The sequence below is a fragment of the Epinephelus lanceolatus genome, chromosome 3 (genome assembly GCF_041903045.1).
Source record: "Epinephelus lanceolatus isolate andai-2023 chromosome 3, ASM4190304v1, whole genome shotgun sequence".
NCBI lineage: Eukaryota > Metazoa > Chordata > Actinopteri > Perciformes > Serranidae > Epinephelus > Epinephelus lanceolatus.
The window spans coordinates 10986396-11005744 of record NC_135736.1 but is presented as its reverse complement, the minus strand read 5'-3'; the positions used below and the strand labels follow the sequence as shown (position 1 = coordinate 11005744).

At 40.7% G+C, this 19349-nt stretch overlaps 1 protein-coding gene and 1 long non-coding RNA gene across 7 annotated transcripts in view; one reads left to right on the top strand and one right to left on the bottom strand.

Moving 5' to 3' along the window:
* grin2bb (glutamate receptor, ionotropic, N-methyl D-aspartate 2B, genome duplicate b) overlaps positions 1–19349 on the top strand; it is a 140883-nt gene that overhangs the window by 56941 nt on the left and 64593 nt on the right. The gene's annotated exons all lie outside the window — the stretch shown is intronic.
* LOC144460548 (uncharacterized) lies at positions 11061–19027 on the bottom strand. The gene is made up of 4 exons (XR_013489270.1): positions 18878–19027; positions 18724–18773; positions 12805–12903; positions 11061–11820 (listed from the first exon to the last, which is right to left on the bottom strand). It is a non-coding gene; the product is annotated as an uncharacterized LOC144460548 (long non-coding RNA).

The window sequence follows — 19349 nt, the reverse complement described above, 5'->3', positions numbered from 1 at the left end:
ATAGGAAGGAAATGTTGAATGACATTCAAAAGATAATGATGACGAGGAGGATGCTACGAACAGAAGAGCGGGAAGATTGAAGGAGGAAAGGGAGGGCTACAAAGACAGAGCGAGAGAGATAGCAGATGAAAGGGAAGGGGAGAAGTGATTGATTTTTGCTCTCTCTGATGCCTCTGGTATCTGTGTAACCATGCTGCCACACTTATCCAGCCTATCTGATTTAACAGTGTGTGCGATAAAGAGAAGAGAGAGAGAGAGATACATGCATACAAAGATAGAGTTTCAGAAAAAGAGGGCAGAAAAAGTGCAAACAGATGGAGACAGAAGAGAATGGAGTTATTGGGTTCAGTGTACAAATGAAAATGTGGAGAAAATCATCCTCATTCCCCAGGTGCTGATGAATGACTAAAAGAGGGCGAATGAGAGTAATGCTTCAAGGGAAGTGGAGGGGGGCAAGGAGATGCATAAAAGGAAATGGAGTCAAGACTTGCCGAAGAAAAGCGCGTCATGACAGGGTTTTGAACTGCGTGTCTCTCATTGCACGCCGTGCTTGACTCCAGCCTGCACTCTCACCCCGCATGCTTGTTAGAGAGGGAAGCAGAATTGAAAAGGCAGGGTGTATGGATGTAGGGAAGATAGATGCAAGAGGGAGAGAGAGGCAGAGGGAGAGAGAGGGCAAACATGAGTTTTGACATGGTTTAAGTCTGACATAAAGCTCATGTATTAAAAACACCTGTAGATCAGCCAAGGAACATGTGGCTATGGATAGCAGTACACAGTGGAGAGCATTTATTGGTCATTTTTATCACCGAGCTGATAAATAATGCTGTTTTATTTATTTATTTTTCACATTTTCATCAACGATCACACAGCACAATTGAATTTATTATTATGTGCAGAAACAAGCTTATTAAAGAGGGCATTACCAGTGTGTAGTGTTATCAATCATGCTTATGTTTTTGGTGAATGGTAAATTGAAAGTATTTGTTTACAACTGATGAACATAAGTGTAGTTAACTCTCACAATGGTTATGGCACCCAGGGAAGACATAATTTCAACAGGAGGGAAACTCTGTTCGATAGGGAAAAGGACATCGACACTACACCGGCATGGCTAGTGTAACTACTAAAGTCAGTTCATATGAATACGTGAAGGAATTTTATGAACAAATCAGTACAGATTCCAACAGAAAATACTCTGAAAAACAAGTCAAAACGTCAGCCACATTTGCAACATATTTTAAACAATCATGTTGAAGCATCCATCCAAAAAACTGATGAAATGAACGTGAAGTAGTTTTTTTTTTTTTTTTTTTGGACTGTTAACTTCATTCAAAATTCTAAATTGTGAACTATGAACATAGACTGCTTCATTTTAATCTATGTGAACTAAACTTGGTGCCAGCTCTTGTGAAGTGTGGTATTTCTCCCTAATTTCTCCTGCTTTGTGAATGTATTTTTTATCATTGTAAGAGGTTTCCCAGTTTTCTGATCTGTCCCTGATTTTAATTTGCTGTTGATGCTGTTTCACCTTAATGTGAACTTACTTTTACCTGCTGTTGTGAAAAATTTGGGATAATGTACATTTTCACAGCGCTTATTCCATCAGTGTAACCTCAGTTATGTCATATGTATTTTATTGTATATTAATCCTCAGCAGACTGTGGAGGTTTCAGGGTACTGTGATCATTTTGAAACTCTCTAATGTTGTTGTGCAGTTTTAAAGAAATGTATCAGTATTGTCAGAATCACAAGACTTTTAGGGAGAATATATTTCTGGATCATATTTAAGAGTAAGTGGAGTAATGAAGTAAGACAACAGCTAAAAAAGTTCTGAATTATCATTAACATAATGAACACAGCTGCAATAATGTGAATAGCAGATCTGATGTGATGAGCTGCGCTGCTCTGAAACAGCTGACTGTGGCGATTTCACATGATACCGCTTTGTAATCCTCTGAAATATGTTCACCTCAAAACAAATGAGTGATGCTTTGACCTGCAGGATATTCTAGTGTGTCTACTCTGGCCATTCTCACCGCGATTCCCCTGAAAAATACACCTATTGAAACTGACAGAATGAGAGCAGTTATCGTGTCGTTATCATGTGAATAGTGGGGGGAGGAGGGGAGGTGGACCCTTAATGTCCATCTCTGCTGTGAATGTTTCATTTAAAAACTTTTATGTTTTATCTAAATCACGTTATTTCAAAAAATCCCATTATGTGGCAATGGACATATTGGAAAGTGTAAATCATGAGGTTTCTGTCAATATTTTTTTTTTCACGCTTGTAAGATAAAAACCTTTGGAGACTTTATTCCAAATAAATGACATACAGTATATATCTAAATCCTGCCGAACTCTGCTGGCGCAGGTTTCAGTGAAGAGGCCCCGCCTTCACTTCCAGCAAATCGTGTGCAAAGCACCTTAGGGATTTTATACCCACAGAGGATGTGCACATGCATCCTTCGAATTTCTCTGAAAGAAGGGCTCTGTCCTTTGTGAAACTCGGAAGGATCCTTGACATTGGAACAGTCCCTCGGCAGGGGTCTATGACGTAGCGTCCTTCAAATTCGGTCATGAGAGGATCCTTCCCTGACTTTGAGAAACACCCAGAGTCTGTGCGGTAGAGATCAGGATGTGGAACCGTGGTATAGAGTACCCACCAAACACCTGTCTGACCCAGTAATGAGAAGCACTGTTGATCATGGAGACACTGATTAACACAGCTTTCAATCCTGACTTCACACCCCCTCTTTATAGCATCAGATATCTAATCAAAACCAAACTTATTAGAAAAATGAACCCTTGAACAAACATCAGCGTGATAAGAACTCCCTTAAACAACCAAAAACATCTTTGTGAAAAATTAGTTTGACATGTACTTTGATTTTTAAGCTGTCCATCCGCTAACATAGAGGGGGCGGGGTTTCTGACCTCTTCCACAGCCAGCCACCAGGGGGCGATTGAGTTTTGGCTTCTTTTTTGGGGAGCTGTCATGCCATCCATCTTTATCATACAGTCGTTGCTTTTTTTACGTCACATCTGTAGTGTCAGAAAGAGGTGAGCGACTAAAGCCCTTTTTAAATAGGAATTGTGCAAATTTGCAGGAAAGCCCAATCAGTCTTTTTTCAGCATTGGCAGTATAAAAGCAAAATCGAGGAGTGTAGCAAAATGCCGCCTACCTACTTTTGTTTATACAGAATGCACCTTTTATGGGGCAATAGAGGGCGTGAGCAAGTAACAAAACGTGTAGCTCAGCGTGTGACGTAAACAGTGATGTACAATATATGCCGCGGCTGGTCAATCCTTCGGTGATGGTCTCATAAGTTCCTTCACCGTTCACGTCATTCGACGGTTAATGGCCTCTTCATTTGCCAGGACAAGGAGGGCGCGCAATTCTTTGTCTCCCCACTTGCTCATCTTTACTGTAGTGTCTGTCAGGTTTGCCTTTCCCTCTTGCTACTAGTACTAGCTGCTCATTCCTGCTATCAGCTGTTTCCTGTTAGTCCACCGCCAGTGGCTCGCACGACAGCTCCTCCCTCAAATCATCAACAGCCCCTCCATGGTGGAAGGCCTCCTCATTCTTTTTAAACCAAAAAGGTTCCATCAATATGACTACCATTCGAGGCGGAAAATTGGGCACCTCCGATCAACTCGCCAATCCGGTTCTGTGTGTCTGCACTTGCGGCTTGCCGGCAAAACGGCCCAACATTCGCCGAAAATCTGGCAGTGTAAAAGGGGCTTAAGAGAGACTGAGAACAAGGATTTGTTGGCAACAGAGCTTAACAAATCCAGGTATTTTACAAATTATTTACAGTTACAGGACGTAGATTGTGTGTGTGTGTGTGTGTGTGTGTGTGTGTGCGCGCGCTTCAGGTCTGACTAACTCTGTGTGGGAGTAACTGTTAATCAGTAGTAGTAGATGTGTTTGATGTAATAACATCAGATCGCTTGGAGAGGAGCAAACACATCAGACTGGAGCCTGGTCAGTGTGACAACCTCACCTTCAATGTGCGAAAACAGTGAGAGCAAAGACGACAACATGTCTCTCATGTTAGACTTTTTCTTTATTTGGAGACAGTTTGAATCATCATTACAGGAACTAAGAACATTGGCAGTGTCTCAGTTCTATTAAATGTCTCAGTTAGCCATTCCAGTAACAGGCATGCACAATAGAGTGTGCCAGGGCTGACGTCAAAACCCGGAAGTTTAGCATCGCGCTGGTTCCCGGAAGAGAAAGTGAATGTGATTTTTGCATTGCGTTTTGGATTATGTCAGAAAATAAGCTCCGTGGCTAACACGAGTTTATGATACTTACAGGTTTTGTTCAGCGAGATAATCTTCACATATGAACACCTTTCATACCGCATTTGAAGTTTAAATGCGATCGCCAGAAGTAAAAAGCTAACGTTAGGCTTTAACGGACTACATGATAGGGCTGTCAACGAATATTCTAAATTTGAATTTAAATTCGAATTTGAAAAAAAAAAAATGGACCTTCGAATGTGAAAATTGATATTCGATTGTGGAGGGGAAAAAAAACACCACCGCAGCTGTCCTCTTTGCGAGTGGGCGTTGGCATCAGACGCGCATTTCTCCACGCTGGTCGACAAGCGGTTCTGCTCCCAGCTGTTGTCTCTGTCACCCGGCTTGACACATTCGCTCGCGGCTCGCGCAGAAAATAGACCAGACGCCGAAAAACAATCGCTGCAGGGCGCAAGCCGGTCACGGTCCGGTGCTTCGAGGCTATTTGCAGCGCTTCCGTGGGCGGTGTGGCCATGGGTCAGAGGGGGGGGGGCGAGCGAGAGGTCCACGGTCGTTTATAACATAATGTTATAGATAATTGTTTTATGTGTTTTAATGTGTAGATATGTAAATGTTTTCAAAGACGTTTATGTGGAAATAAAAATACCTACAAGTAGTTATGTTTCCTTGTATTAATACATTTACAAGTATGTTTCCTTGTATTAGTTTGCCCTCTTGTGGACATAATGCGGGAAAAAAAAATATTCGAATGGTTCGAACCTATGAGTTATTTTTAGAAGGAATATTCGAATGTCATTTTTGAGCAATTTTGACAGCCCTACTACATGACTACTCCACGGTCGCATGACTCTTGATGTCACTGCCACTAAGCTTTCAACTGATTTTGGCCGCTTTATTTTAAAAACATTGTATAATGGGGAAATCGGGCTGTTTAAGCTAAATAAGAAGCTGTAATGGCAGACTGCCAGCACTCTCGCCTGTTCGGGCGTGATGACGTTTAATGTCCCCGACAGGGTTTGTAGTAGTATTGAGCAACTTGTTAGCAACCGCCTTTTTTACGACACGTTAAAGCTTCAAAATTCACAAGTAGGGTATTTACTGACGTGTTTTATGTCGTAGAACAAAACCTGAAACTCGCTTAAGCTTTTGTTAACCACAGACCTTATCTGAGGCATTTTACCAAAATCCCATTCAAAAAATGTATTGACTTTTAGACGAGAGAACCGGAAGTGCTAAAAGCGCTAACGGAGTTCCGGATTTACTGGCACACTCTATAACAGGGCCCAGGTGTACCCAGGTATAACTTGTATAACGTGTTCTCATCATGACCAGTTTTGTATTATCCTCTGCAGCTCTGAGGAGCTCTCTAAAGACACTCTTTAAACTCATCAGTATTTTCTCGGTTTGGACTTGGGCAAAGTCGGAGGTTGGAATTTCCCACTTGAAATTTCCAACTTTCGATCTCCAAGCGCCCCAGGTGTATGATGCCAAACTTAAACAAAATCATGGCTGACCTTGTCAGATTCTTTTTAAGATATTGTACACACAATTGAATGTTCAGCAGTGCAGCTTCCTTTCATACATAAAAGAAACATTGTTTAAACATAACCAGATACCTAATAACACACACAAATAAGACACATTTTGACATTAATTTACATTCAAAACAGATTTTACAATGTGATAGCATGTGTTATTTTACTTACATATTTTACTTAATACTTATCGTCGCCTTTTAGTTGATGGTGTACCATTTGCTGTGCTGCAGTTGTGTGACATCTTCTTTGTGAAATCAGTGTAGATGGATTTGCAAGTTTACAAGTCAGAACTTTGACTCTGAGTGGCATTCAGTAGTACTTTTCTAATAGGCAGCTGGAAATTTTCAGGCTCTGAGTTATGTGGAACGCAGTATAAGAGACTGTAGTTTTATGATAAACTGGGCCATGGAGTCTGCAAGACATTGGCATTAACCAGACATTGAGGTTTAAACAAACCTTACTTTATGTTGCATTGTGGGAAATGTTGGATTCAGTGTTTTTGGTTTTAGGGATTGTCAGGACATCTCAACTTCTGCTGCTTTTGCATTCGTAGAAAGCCTATGAGGGTGAAAACAGATTAAAGTTATTGAACCAAGTGTTAAATCAGCAGAAATTGCAGCTCTGTTTACTTAAAAGATTTATCTGAAAGCAAAGCGCGTTAATCAGTATTCAATCTAATTGTCTATATCTCGGCTTGGTTTTGCTCTCTTTTCTCTCTCTCTCTCACACACACACACACACACACACACACATAGATACATAAACACACATCCAGACACGAGCGCACCAGTTGGTTAGCCAGGTCATGTGCTAGTCGGGGTCAGGTCTAATTGGGTCTCTGGCTCGTTTGGATTGGTGGGATCTAGCCCAATCAGCATGCAAAGCTCCCATGTGTCAGTGATTAATTACCTGCGTTCTCCTCTGTGCTAACGAGCTTAATCAACTCCTCCTGAAGGAGCTTTCCATTAACTCGCTGGGCCAAAGGTGGTGCTAAATTGACTCCCTCTCTATCCCCCCTGCTCCCTGCGCTGTCCTACTGGGCTCGGGGTTTCTGACAAGTTTCCCTGTGTTAGTGTTTTTTAACGGGCTTATATTCTTACCTCTGTCTTCTGCTCTTTTCATTACTTTGAACAGTTTCACATCGGTTACTTAACAGATGTTCTGCAAACTCGATTTCATCTGCTGTTCTCGGTCTTCATCTCTGCCACTCTGTGTTAGGACAAGGCTTTGGGCTTGACTGACATGATGTGAGTGCTGCAGGAGTGTCAGATGTAACAGTAGGAGATTGAATCAGACAATTAATTGTATCTTCCTCGTGGTGAACACAGTGGCGATAGCGATGGAGTGGTGCAGAACGCTCGAGGCAAACAGCAGTTTCTTGTACTTTCAGAGGAGTCATTATGTGTGTGTGGGTTTGCTGGGCATTGCATGCCAGTGGGTGTATGTGTGTGTTTGTATGAGAGTGAATGTGTTTGTGAGACAAAGAGATTAATTTGTTCTGATTAGACATTCAGTTGATGATTACATTTCAGTAACTAGTGGTGCAGAATTGAAGACATGATGGAGTCTTTTAGAGAAGATAATAGAAACTCTCTGGTGTTTTAATGGATTCTGATGTGACAGTGCTGGCTTTATCCAGTAAGAGATCATAGTGGGGAAAAAACTGATGCTAATGTGAAATATCTCAAATATAGCGTATGCCTGTTGAGCATAAACAATTACTTAGTTAATCGACTAGTGGATCAACAGAGAAATAGTGTTTCCATTTTGATAATCAGTGAATCATTTGAATCATTCAATTTCAAAACTTTTCTAATTCCAGCTTCTCAAATGTGAATATTTTCTGGTGTCCTTAGTCCTCTGTTATAGAAAATTATATGTTTGGGGGGTTTTGGACTTGGTCAGACAAAACAAGATATTTGAAGATGTCACCTTGGGGTCTGTAAAATGATTAACAGATGAACTGATAATGAACCTTTGGTAATGTAAACCGATGTGACGCTCGTCGCTCGACAAAGAATTACATATATGTGAAAGTGTGGTAGTTATTGTAGCATAACAGCCTGTCGCAGGTTACGGCATGATGATTAGAGGAGGAATGGCAGAGCATAAAGGTCCATGTGGGGAAAAGAAAACGCCTGTTGATTTTTACATGTAGACCCCAGGGTACATTTTTTGTATTTGAGAGCTGTTTAAAAGTGTAATTTGAAGTAGACTTTATTTTGTTGAACTATTAATATTGTATACAGAATCTGAATCTCACTCTGAGTTACTGTTGCAGTTTACAAACTAAAGAAATGAGAGATCATTTTTGTTTAGTTTTTATTGAATATTTGAAGGCAAACTGTCAGGCTGACATGTAAAACTGTATCAGTTATTTTGTTGCAAGTCTATATTCTTAAATCAATAATGAATTTTTTCCTAATTTGTCATATTGTCAAAAATAATGTTATACCCTGCAATATCGTGATATTATTTTAGGGCCATATTGCCCACCCGTACTGAAAACACACCAAGCAGCAGTGAAGTGTGGCTTGCCACCTTAATTACATTTTCCTGCAGCTGAAAGGTGTGATCATGTGTTTCAGGTGAGAAGAAATTCTTTGAAACATACGTTAACCTGTTTACGGACTGGATGCTGGTATTCTCAGGCCACAATTTACCACTTAAAGTTCAACTTCTAACTTTTAGTTTGGTTCTTCAGTTGAAGTTTGGCACTTCATTGCTGTTTGGTGTGTTTTCAGCATTAAATACTTCATATTAATCATTAGTCATTAAAATTGTTTGGTAGTTGGATGGTTGTGTGGGCTCCTGTGTGGGACAAACTCATACCAGAGCTGTTTGTCATGTGTCCCTTTTCAGCTGTATTTAATTGCATTAATCTGATTAGACAAAGGTATAGCACAGGTGTTCTTTTCAGTGCTCCAGCATTCCTCCAGGCATATTTGCACTTCATAAGGGGAAGTAAATAAATGGAAGTATTGAGCGCATTAATAGAATAATTGGCTTTTTAAATGATTTGAAGTTTGAAGTAAAAACACAAAGCATTGAAATGGGGTGCAACACAAGGGACTTTTATTCCCTGAATGACGACTGAATGCAGCCGCCTCCTCTGAGTCTGTCAGCAGTGGGCTAACACCGCTCACTTAGCCAAGTATAAGCCATGTGGCACTCTGCCTTGTTCATTTCCTCAGCCAGTGATTGAGCCTATTTTTCCCTGCTTAATATAAGGTTTGCAGATGATGTCATTGTTAGTAAGTGTCAAATCAAGTTGATAGATCAGGATAAAGTTGAGTCATTTCGACAGCATGCAAACATGTGGCTTAGTTGCTAGCTGTCAGATAGGTTATGAGTAATAGATACTGTAACTGGTTTGCTGCTAAATGTTGTCAAAAAATGATCATTTACACATAAACAAGAAAAGACCTGCTCAACCTTGCAGTATTTCCTACAGTGCATCACAGAGTACAAGACTGTGTGTTAAACACATTAGACCTCAGTATTTCTTGTTTCCGTGAGTAAACTTTGACCTGAAGGTGGTTTGAGAGGAAAGGTCAGAGGTTCACCACGACTCAATTCAAGTTGCCTGATGACAAAAATACCTAGTAAATATAGTAGAAATCCAGCCATTACTCATGAAATACCTTGTAATGAACCAAAGTGTTGATCAGGGAAAAATATGAGCCGACATATGTTAAGTGCTAGTTGAGTCACTTGCATACATTTTCTATGAGCAGTATGCAGTCACATAACCAAATATGCAAATGTTTTGATGGCCATCCAGCATCACTACGCAGAAATACGCTGTTTTCCAACTAATAACAGCTTTCTGCGGGAACTGAGTAATATGGTGAGCCTTCTATAAGTAGCAACGACATAATTTGCATGATTTGACTCAGTTTTACTCACCAGGTGACGAGGAAACGGAAGAGCTGCCTTCCAGTGACTGCTGTGAGAGTCAACGTATAATTATATACTATATAGGTCTTGATACACTTTCCAGGCCATAGTTGTGAATAAAGGTTTGAGTAAAAGATATAACTCGACGCTCTTCAGATTCAACTACAATAATCTGCTTCAGTAAATAAAACATTTTAAAATGTTATGCTTCTTAAAATGTTTTAGGGGTAATTTTTAGTCTATATATTTTGTTGAACCTACAGTACCTGTTTGAGAGGTTTTAGGCAGAGCACTAGAAATAATGTAAGAAAATAATGTTCAGCCCAGACAGTGAGAACTTTGCTTGATCTGTAGAGCATTGTTTTCATTGTGTAAACTCATAAAAGCTTTTTTAAACCTTGCTTTTCCCCTCTGGAGGTATATGTCAGTATTTGAGAGTGTGTGTGTGTGTGTGTGTGTGTGTGTGTGTGTGCCAGTTCTGACTGTGTTTCATCATGTTTCTAAATTTGAAATGATAAAATCTTTGTGAGTATATTCCAGACATCTCTGTACAAGCATTTGCTTTTTGATTTTGTGTTATTTGCGTGAAGGTGTGTGTGTGTGTGTCTGTCTAATTTAGCCAGTCCTAGAACCTGCACTTCTCCTACAAAGTGGTACAGGCAGTGTCCTGGGGTGTTTGGTTGGACCACTGGGTACGTTTACAAATAGTCAGTTCTTTGGCTTTATTCCGAAAAAGACAATATTCCTACATAGCTTATGAAAATGAATAGTCCACCAATATTCCCGTTTACATGCAGTCCTGCATACTCCAGTGAACGTGTCCGAACATGCCGTTTATCACACCAAAATACAGAAGAGTAGAACAGCTGGAGCCGTTTGTCTTTTTGCTTCACCAGTAGCTGACTTGTCCAACCATACAAACAGCTTCCCTCTTTGATTCCTTCAAACTTCTTCTTGAAAAGGTCCATCTTGTGATATTTGTCCATATCCAAAAACCTGTTGATATCCAAGTCTTTTGAAGAGTTTAAAAGTAGGTGTACTTGTCCTTCAGATCAGAAATGTGGGCTTTTCTTTTGGTAATGCATCTCTACTCAGCCTTGCAAACTCTTGGTGAGGTGGTTTGTGTACAATGTCTCCATGACAATGCACAGAACCGACTGTCAACAAACAAGAGTCTGTGTGTCACAAACTGTGGTAAAAACCAGGTTATGTGACGCATATTCCGAATGCGCCGTACACATGCCCAAATAATTCTATTAAACCCAAATAATACTGGCATATCCCCATGTGTTGATCAGGAAATACTAAATTTAGAAAACGCCTAATTCAGAAAATCCAAACTGAATATGCTGTTTACATGGCTGTGTCAAATTCAGAATATTGTCATATTTGGAATAATAGTGGAATATTTGTGTGCGTCTTAACGTAGCCGTTGTCTTTTTTTCCACATGGGGTTGCTGCAAGGGGCCTCTGGTACTTCTGTAAAGGTACCCGAGCAGTATGGAGGTAAAAGCATACTGTTAAATGCAACAGAGAACATCCCAAAATATTGCTCATTTATATGCTTAGGTTACCTCCACTGGGGATGTTAAATTAATGCTGAAACAAAATAGATATGTTGATGAAATCAGGGATTAATTTACTGAGAAAAAAACCCACACAATTATTTGCAAGTGTTTCTTGTTCTCCCACATCTTACTGCTATTTCTGTATTTAGACCCTAATATATCAACATTATTCAAGCTGTACTAATAAAAGACAAAAAAACATCCACTACAGTTTTGTTACAAGAAGCAAACCATTGACTAAATGTGTTTACTTCTAGGCTAGATCAATCTATTATGTTTACACACACATCACAAAATGACATCCCATCATCCTGGGCTATTTACTATTGGCCACATAATGAAAATTTTACACTTCAGCTGCACTTCATCAGTAGATCACAAATAATACCATTTAGAAATAATCAGCAGTGTTTGTGATTAGATAGATTTTCTTTCTGTTCTGTTTTTGTTATTGCTCTACTTATTTTCTGTTCTCAAAAGCAGTCTTGTATTCAGAAGATCGTCCTGTATAGAAAGCGGAGCCATCATCGTCGCTCCACTGGCTGCTGTGGGAGTGAATCATATTTCAGCGCTTCTGAAATCATTTCCTCGACAAAAATAGCAAGAGTAATTCAATCAGAACATTATGGGATGTTTAAAATGAAGTGTACTGAATGAAGCCGGCAGAGAGACGTCGAAACAGGGTCATTGATAATTAAACAGCCGAATATGAGATTAATTAACACACTGTGTGTGTTTGATTAGAAATATGATGATGAAGCACGTTGGGCTCAGACTGAGGAAGGATTGACAGCAGCAGTGCTCAGACTGTGAGCAGGAGAGATAGACGGAGGGGGGAAGATGAAAGGTGGAGAAAGACGAGTGTGATGAAGTGGAAAAAGCGGAGTGTTGGAGGGAACGGTGTGTACACTGCCACTTTTGTGTGTGTTTTTATGTGTGTGTTTGTGAGCCCCTGTCTCTGTGAGTTCCAAGGGTTCGCCTGTTTTCTCAAGCGAGACTCCTCTCTATGTCTCTCAGCCTTAACAGCCCCCCCCCCCCCCTTCTTCTTTGTCTGCCTCTCTCTCTCACTCCGTCTCTCTACCCTCCAATCCTCTCCCACCAGGGCTTGTTGAGCAGTGGGCCGATATGTCGCTCTTCCTCTGCAAATCTAATTGGAGACAGGCTTTCATTGGCATGACATGGAGATGAGTTGCCAAATCCTTTCAGCCCTCCTGCTTGAGGCTCACTCCCCTCAGCTCTCGTACAGTACTGCGCACTGACGCAGCAGCTGCAGCCGCAGAGGCAGGCTCAGCGCCGGCTACAGATCCGCGCAAGTGTCCGTGACAATCTGAGCGCAATCAAACGCACCCATTACTTACTGTCGTAATGGGTTTAAATCATGCAGCAGCCCCTGACGCTTCACTAGCAGACATGTTTCATTTAAATATGACACTGAGAGGGAGAGACGTCAGCACTGTGGGGATCAGTCTGTGAAAAAATAGAAAACTTTGTGGGTCTGTTTACACAGATGAGTCTGTGCATTAACATACTGTGTATTTCCGTCATCTGCTGGGCCTCCAGCGAGTTCACGGAGAGTGTGGAGTCACCGTCTTCAGTGGAGGTTGTACTCATAGACAGCACTGCGGTACCTCAGGGAGCAGGAATGAGACACAGAGGTTTGTGTTACTAAGCTAGCTCTCTAGTGCTATATCTGCACAAAGGTTGAATAAAGCATCCCAAATGATTCACTCCTCTACCAGCCTTTTTTGGGGGGCTAATTCACACAGCTAACTGTTGCAGATTCAGTGCCACTACACCTTGACTATTTTGAGATTTGTGCGCTGAGGCTCGAACACTAAAGTATGACTCAAGATGAGCAAGAAGCAGTGGAAAGATACACGAGGGAGAAGTGTAATTAGTGATATAAAGAAACAAAGTCTAAACTGACAATAATGCATTAATTGGTCGTGACCTGCCACTGAAAAAACGTGGAATTTACCTGCACCCTATCGTCTTAGCATAATAAACACAATTTAAAAAAGCTGTGGAGGGGTCGGCAGCAAAACGTATTTTAGCCACCTAAAAACATTCCCCATAAAATAAATCTGAAACAGTGTAAGTGTACGCTATATTGAGAGTATTTTCACCACTTTAAGTCAATAACAGCTTCAATTCACCATATACGCTGTCATCAAAGCCACCAGACTCTTCTAACAAAACAGTCATTTTTGCTAGCCGAACACGGGAGCTGCTGGTCTACCACTGCCTCAATCACCTAGTTAGTTTGTGTTGTGTGACTTTGTTGAATCCAAACTAGAGCTTAGGTCGGGCCCAAAAAATTCAGCCCGACCCGGCCCGAGCCCGTGCACGTTATGTCTGGGACCGGCCCGGCCCGTCCAGTTAACTGTAATTATGGGCCCAAGCCCGATTTAAACCCAACATTTTTCAATAAGTTAGCTGTTATAATTAACGCTAAGGACTAGGGCTGCCACGATTAGTCGACTAATCGATGACTAATCGACTATAAAAATAATCGGTGACTATTTTAGTAGTCGACTAATCGGTTTGAGTCATTTTTCATAGAAAAGTACTATAAAAGTACCCCAAAATACTCTTACTGCAGCTTCTTACATTCAGATATTGGCAGCTTTACACACTCTCCCGAGACAGTGAACTAAAACCTTTTGGCGTGAATATGAAACAAGACATGACGTAATTTTGGGGTTTGGGCGAGACAGACTGACATTTTTCAACATTTTAACACATTTTTCGATGAAATGATTAGTCGACTAATCGAAGAAATAATCGACAGATTAGTCGACAATGAAAATAATCGTTAGTGGCAGCTCTACTAAGGACACACCGAGCGCGTTAGTGCTGCGGAAGTCCTGCGAGTGTACTCGCAGGCGCTTGACTGTCCACACAGGCAGCGCATTTCTCCTGCGCTCTCCGCGCTGGTTGAACATCGACTCCACTCGTCTGTTCCCGTCAGTACTCGTTTTTTCAATTCAACAAACATGGGTAAGTCCATATTTTCATCGTTTTTTATAACGTAATAAGTTAATGACAATTTGTCATTGCATGTCCATGTATTGAGTGTGTTGGGTAAACACTGAATGAATAGGGCATATTTTTTGGAGGCACGGAAAGCCGCTGTCCCTCCCACTTGTCTCTACCACCCCCCTCTCTCTCTCTTTCTGAATTGCAACCCCCAACCTGTAGCCATTTCTCTCTCTCTCATATCTGACTCTCTCTCTCTCTCTCTCTCTATCTCTCCCTCTGTCTCTCTCTCTCTCTCTGACCGGGCCCGGCCTGGGCCCGTAGCCGGGTTGGGCTGGGCTCAGGCAGAGAATCTAAGCTCTAATCCAAACTAACCTTTTTAAACACCAGTGTCACATAATAACACAAACCAACTAACTGATCGAGGCAGGGGTAGACCAGCAGCTCCTGCGTTCAGCAATAAATCACTGTCAATGGAGTCTGGCTTTGAAGAGAGCAATATAACGGCTTCAGTGCCCTGTCCGATATTGCTGTCTAACGGTAAGGTAAAGCAGTGAAAATATTCCAAATAAAGTGTACATTTCGACTGATAGTGATTTTTTTAGGTGGGACTTTTTTGAGGTTTTGCTTTTGCTGACTGCTCCATAGCTGTACATTGCATAGCTACCCTGTCAGATTTCAGTTTGCTTCTCCAATTGGGGGAGGGTGCTGACCAACATTCACTGAAGGTAATACACTGACTATGGATAAGTGCCTCATACAAGCCCTCTTCAAAAGATCCAAATTGTCCCTTTAAAACTGAGCCAAACAAATTACATCAAGCATTGACTTCAAACTGCTAAGGCTATTCTACAGAAGCCCTGAAAGGCAAGGTGAAAAAAATGGCCAAAACCTAAGTTTATCTGCTTTGTATGAGCTATATCCCCTACAAACGGCATATTATCTAGGAGATAATAGCAGTTTTGTTTTGTTTTTTTCAACTTGGCTCTCAGGACTTCCGCATTATCCTTTTTTCCTTTTCCCTTTTTATTTCTGGTCACTTTCTGTAGTTCACACTCCAGTAGCTCCCACCAGCATGTTTTTTCTGATAGTGTTACTTTAAAGGCTCAGGAAGAAACAGGTTTGAACCTGAATGCATGACTCTGAGACCAGGTCGGTGAAATAAGAAGTCAAGGTTTACTTGAGGTCGAAAACAGGCAAAAAAGTCAAGCAGGCAAATGGCAGGAACGCTGAGGCAGAAGCACAATAAACGATCTGGCAGGGAGTGAATGGAAGTGGGTTGGTAGATATACTACTGGGTTGATGGGGAAGTGGTACAGGTGAGCAGGTGGGCAGAGATGGTCAGATGATGGGGAATGGTGGTAACACAGGGGTTTCTGCAGGGCACGTGTGAGTGGCAGGATGCACAATGTGAGTTACATGGCAGGGGAAAAAAAGCAGACAATAAAACCATGAGACCAAGAATTGACTGACATTGTGACAGTTAAGAACACATCGTTAGTCCTCGATGTTAAAGTGAAAACATACTGTTTACAATTATAATGTAAACTATGCAGCAAAACAATAGTGTGATCTTACATTATTCCTTATTATTAAAGTTACTGGACCAACTATTTCTACACTGCAACACAAGAACAATGTTTCTTTTTGTTCTTGTTTTCTGTAAAGATCATGTATGTGGATATTTAACCATATCATGTTTTTATGATCTTGATAACCTGCTTATATTTATTTGTCATTCTACATATTTTGAATTTGCACCTTATTGACATTTAAATTTAATATTTGCGCTCTAAATATTGGCAGCCTTTCCTACTGTGTACTGCAACTAATAAAGTTTTGTCTTATCAAGTGGTGAGGCTGCCTGGGATGTACAGTTTTACTTTACACCCACTTTTGGCATACAGTAACATTACATATTCATCAAGGGTGTGTTTTTAAAAGATTCTTGTCTCAATATGAGCCATTATTTTTTAATGTATATTGAAATATTGTTATAAATACTGACAGATGTAAAGCTCTGGGTAGACTGATATTTACAGAAGACATGAAAGCTATCTGCTGGCTTTGATAAGTTGTTCCTCATCACATGTGCGTTGTTCAGGCCTTGCAGTCAAATTTTTCCAGTGGCCGCTCACGGTATTGCCACCAAAATAGCCCCTGCAGCCCAAAAAGCATTTTCCCCATCATATAACATCATATTACATCATATAATTATGGCATGCCCTTCAAATTGTGAATGAGTGGCTGAAGTGATCAGACTCATAATATACAAAGGAAAGAAAAAACTCAGGAACAAGAAAGTAAGAATAACATTAACTGCTAGCAATTATGAACAAACTGGCCTGATCTAGCTTAAAGCTAAACATTATCCATGGTGACAAAGATGAAAACATTTTTTAAAATGTAATAATTGCTATTGGATAGACTTTGCATATTGACTGATAGCTAAGCCAAATAAACAGGGAAAAGAGACAAGGGATAACAGGGAAAAGTGTTGATAAAGAGTATTTGTCTCTCCGCAAAACTGCCTGGATCATAATTATTGTAACCTTGGTAGTCTCTAATCCACATAGCATGATGCCTGAACATAGGACTTTCACATTAGAATGTCCGTTCTGCCTTAGCTGAGGCTTGAACTCACAACTTCTGAGACTGAGGTCCATCTTTTATCTCACTGAGCTAATTGGCAAGTGACAGTTCATGTGTGGCTTCACAAACTGACTAAGCCAAGCATCAGGGTGCCAGACAGTAGCCATCCATGCCATGGAAAAGCAAATTTCAAAGTGAAAGTTCCAAAGCTGTAGCACATATGGTTGATTTGTTATGAATTTTCAAAGTTTTGAAATTTAGAGGCTTGCTGTAGCGCCACCATCAGGACTATTGTCTTGTGTTTCCAGTTGAGGACATCTGGCATGGGACTGGACCTTTATGAAAAGTTTGGGTAGATTTCTCATATTGAAATGTTGCATGAGCAGAGGCTTGAACTCACAATCTTCAACACTAAGAACCATCCTCTATCTCACTGAGCTAATTGGCAAACAGAAATGTCACATGTAGCTTCACAACTTGACTAAGGCAGTCACCTGTGTGCAAGACAGCAGCTGTTAGTGTGTAAAGGCAGATTTCAAACGGCTGTCAAAAATTCAGTTATTAAGACAAAAATCTAAAAATACACAAATTGCATCTAGACAGCATGGAGATGTTGGTAATTTGTTTTTAACAATGATTTATTGGCTCCATAAGTGAAAAACTGATGTTTAAAAATGCCATTTTTGTATTGACTCCAATTGTTCGTATGAGAGCGAAATTCAAAATGCTGTAAAAAGTTCAGTTTTTGAGATAAAATTCTCAACATCATCTACCATGACTCCAAAATTTTGTCTTTTTTTTAATGAACATTGAGAATGTATTTAGCAAGAATTTGCAAGTATATGTTTACAATACCATTTACAGTCAAACATTTTGATGCACTGTAGGCTCAATTTTCGATAAATCAAAAATCTGTGTGGATCGTTTGTGTAGGACAGTCTGAAGATGCTCTTTAGCAAGTTTGGTGTCAATTGAGCAAAAATTGTGGGAGGAGATAGGTTTAATAAGTTTTACAGTTTTTGAAAAAAACAGTGATGGACTTCATAATTTTTAATAGGTTTAAATGTACAAAAGTTTCTTCAGTATTGGGGCTACATTTTGGTCAAAGTTGCAAATCTGTAGCACATATGGTTGATTTGTTATGAATTTTCAAAATCTTGAACTTTAGAGGCTTGCTGTAGCGCCACCATCAGGACTATTGGCCTGTTTTTGCAGCTGAGGCAATCTGGCATGGGACTGGACCTTTGCGCAAAGTTTGGTGATTTTTCGCGCATGGGAAGTATGATTTCCTCGGAAGAAGAAGAAGAAGAAGGAGAAGAAGAAGATGCAGGATAACAATAGGGTCCTGGCAGCTTAGGCTGCCCGGCCCCTAAATATGTGATGTCATCACAATGTAAAGTCTATGAGCCGGGCGAGAACTTGTGGGCGGGGCCAGCGTGAATACTCAGTTGGCCACTTACTACAGAAGTAAACCTGGAAGCTAAAAACCTTTTCTGGCATATGCGCCAGGCAACTTTATGGAATGAATAGGTGCCATCTTGGCATCCAGTGTCTAGTTATTATTAGAAATCTATGGTGTTGCTATGTTCCAAAAGTTGAAGTGTGTTTATCAGTGGGTGCAGCCGTCACACTCTGAAAACCAGCTGCTTGAAAACACTTGTGGGCCATGATGGTGTCGCGGTGTGTTTCCAGGCCATCAGGAGGGGAAGGCTTCGTGAACAGGCCGTTAACAAAGACAGACAGAAGACGTCACAGACATGATTGTAAATACTTTACAACTGAAGGTTTTGAATTGTAAAATGCATCGTGAACACACTTGAGTCTAGCTTTTGTTGTGATTTATTTTAAGTCTGGAAGGAGAAGAAATATGCTCATACCTGTCCATCCTGCAGTCCCTCCAGCCATTTTCGACACTGTCTAACCAAATCTGACAGCACAAATTACAAAATGTAACCCACCTCACAGACAGTAACTTGCAGCTCATAGAGAAGAGACACAGAAACAGCGCACAGTTAAAATTAGGTGACAAACCTCTTTCTTGGGCTCATGGTTGAGCAGTGTATGATGTGAAACGACAGGCAGGAAAGCAAGCAGGCAGGGAGACGGGCGGCTCCGGTAATGACACACAGACTTTGCCCCGCAGGACACTTCACACCTCTGTGATATGAAGTAATCGGAGCTGCAGGACATTATGTAAAAACAGAGGACAGAGAGGAAAAAGATAGGGTGAGGGTGGGGGTCAAGAGAAAGAGAGGGTGAGAAAAAAAACTGACACTAATGCCATGTGAATTAAGGACTGAAATTAAATAGGGGTGATTAGGATATAAAAGAGAAAGTAGAATGAGATGATGATTAGCTGTAATCTAAGGAGAGAATGAAGTAAGTAGTGCCCTCACGATCCCTTTTGAATGGCAGGTTCAGTCTCACAAGTGATTACACCTCTCTGAGCCCACTTTTAGAAAGAAAGAATCAGGAGAGAGCGATAACAAGACAAAAAGGGAGT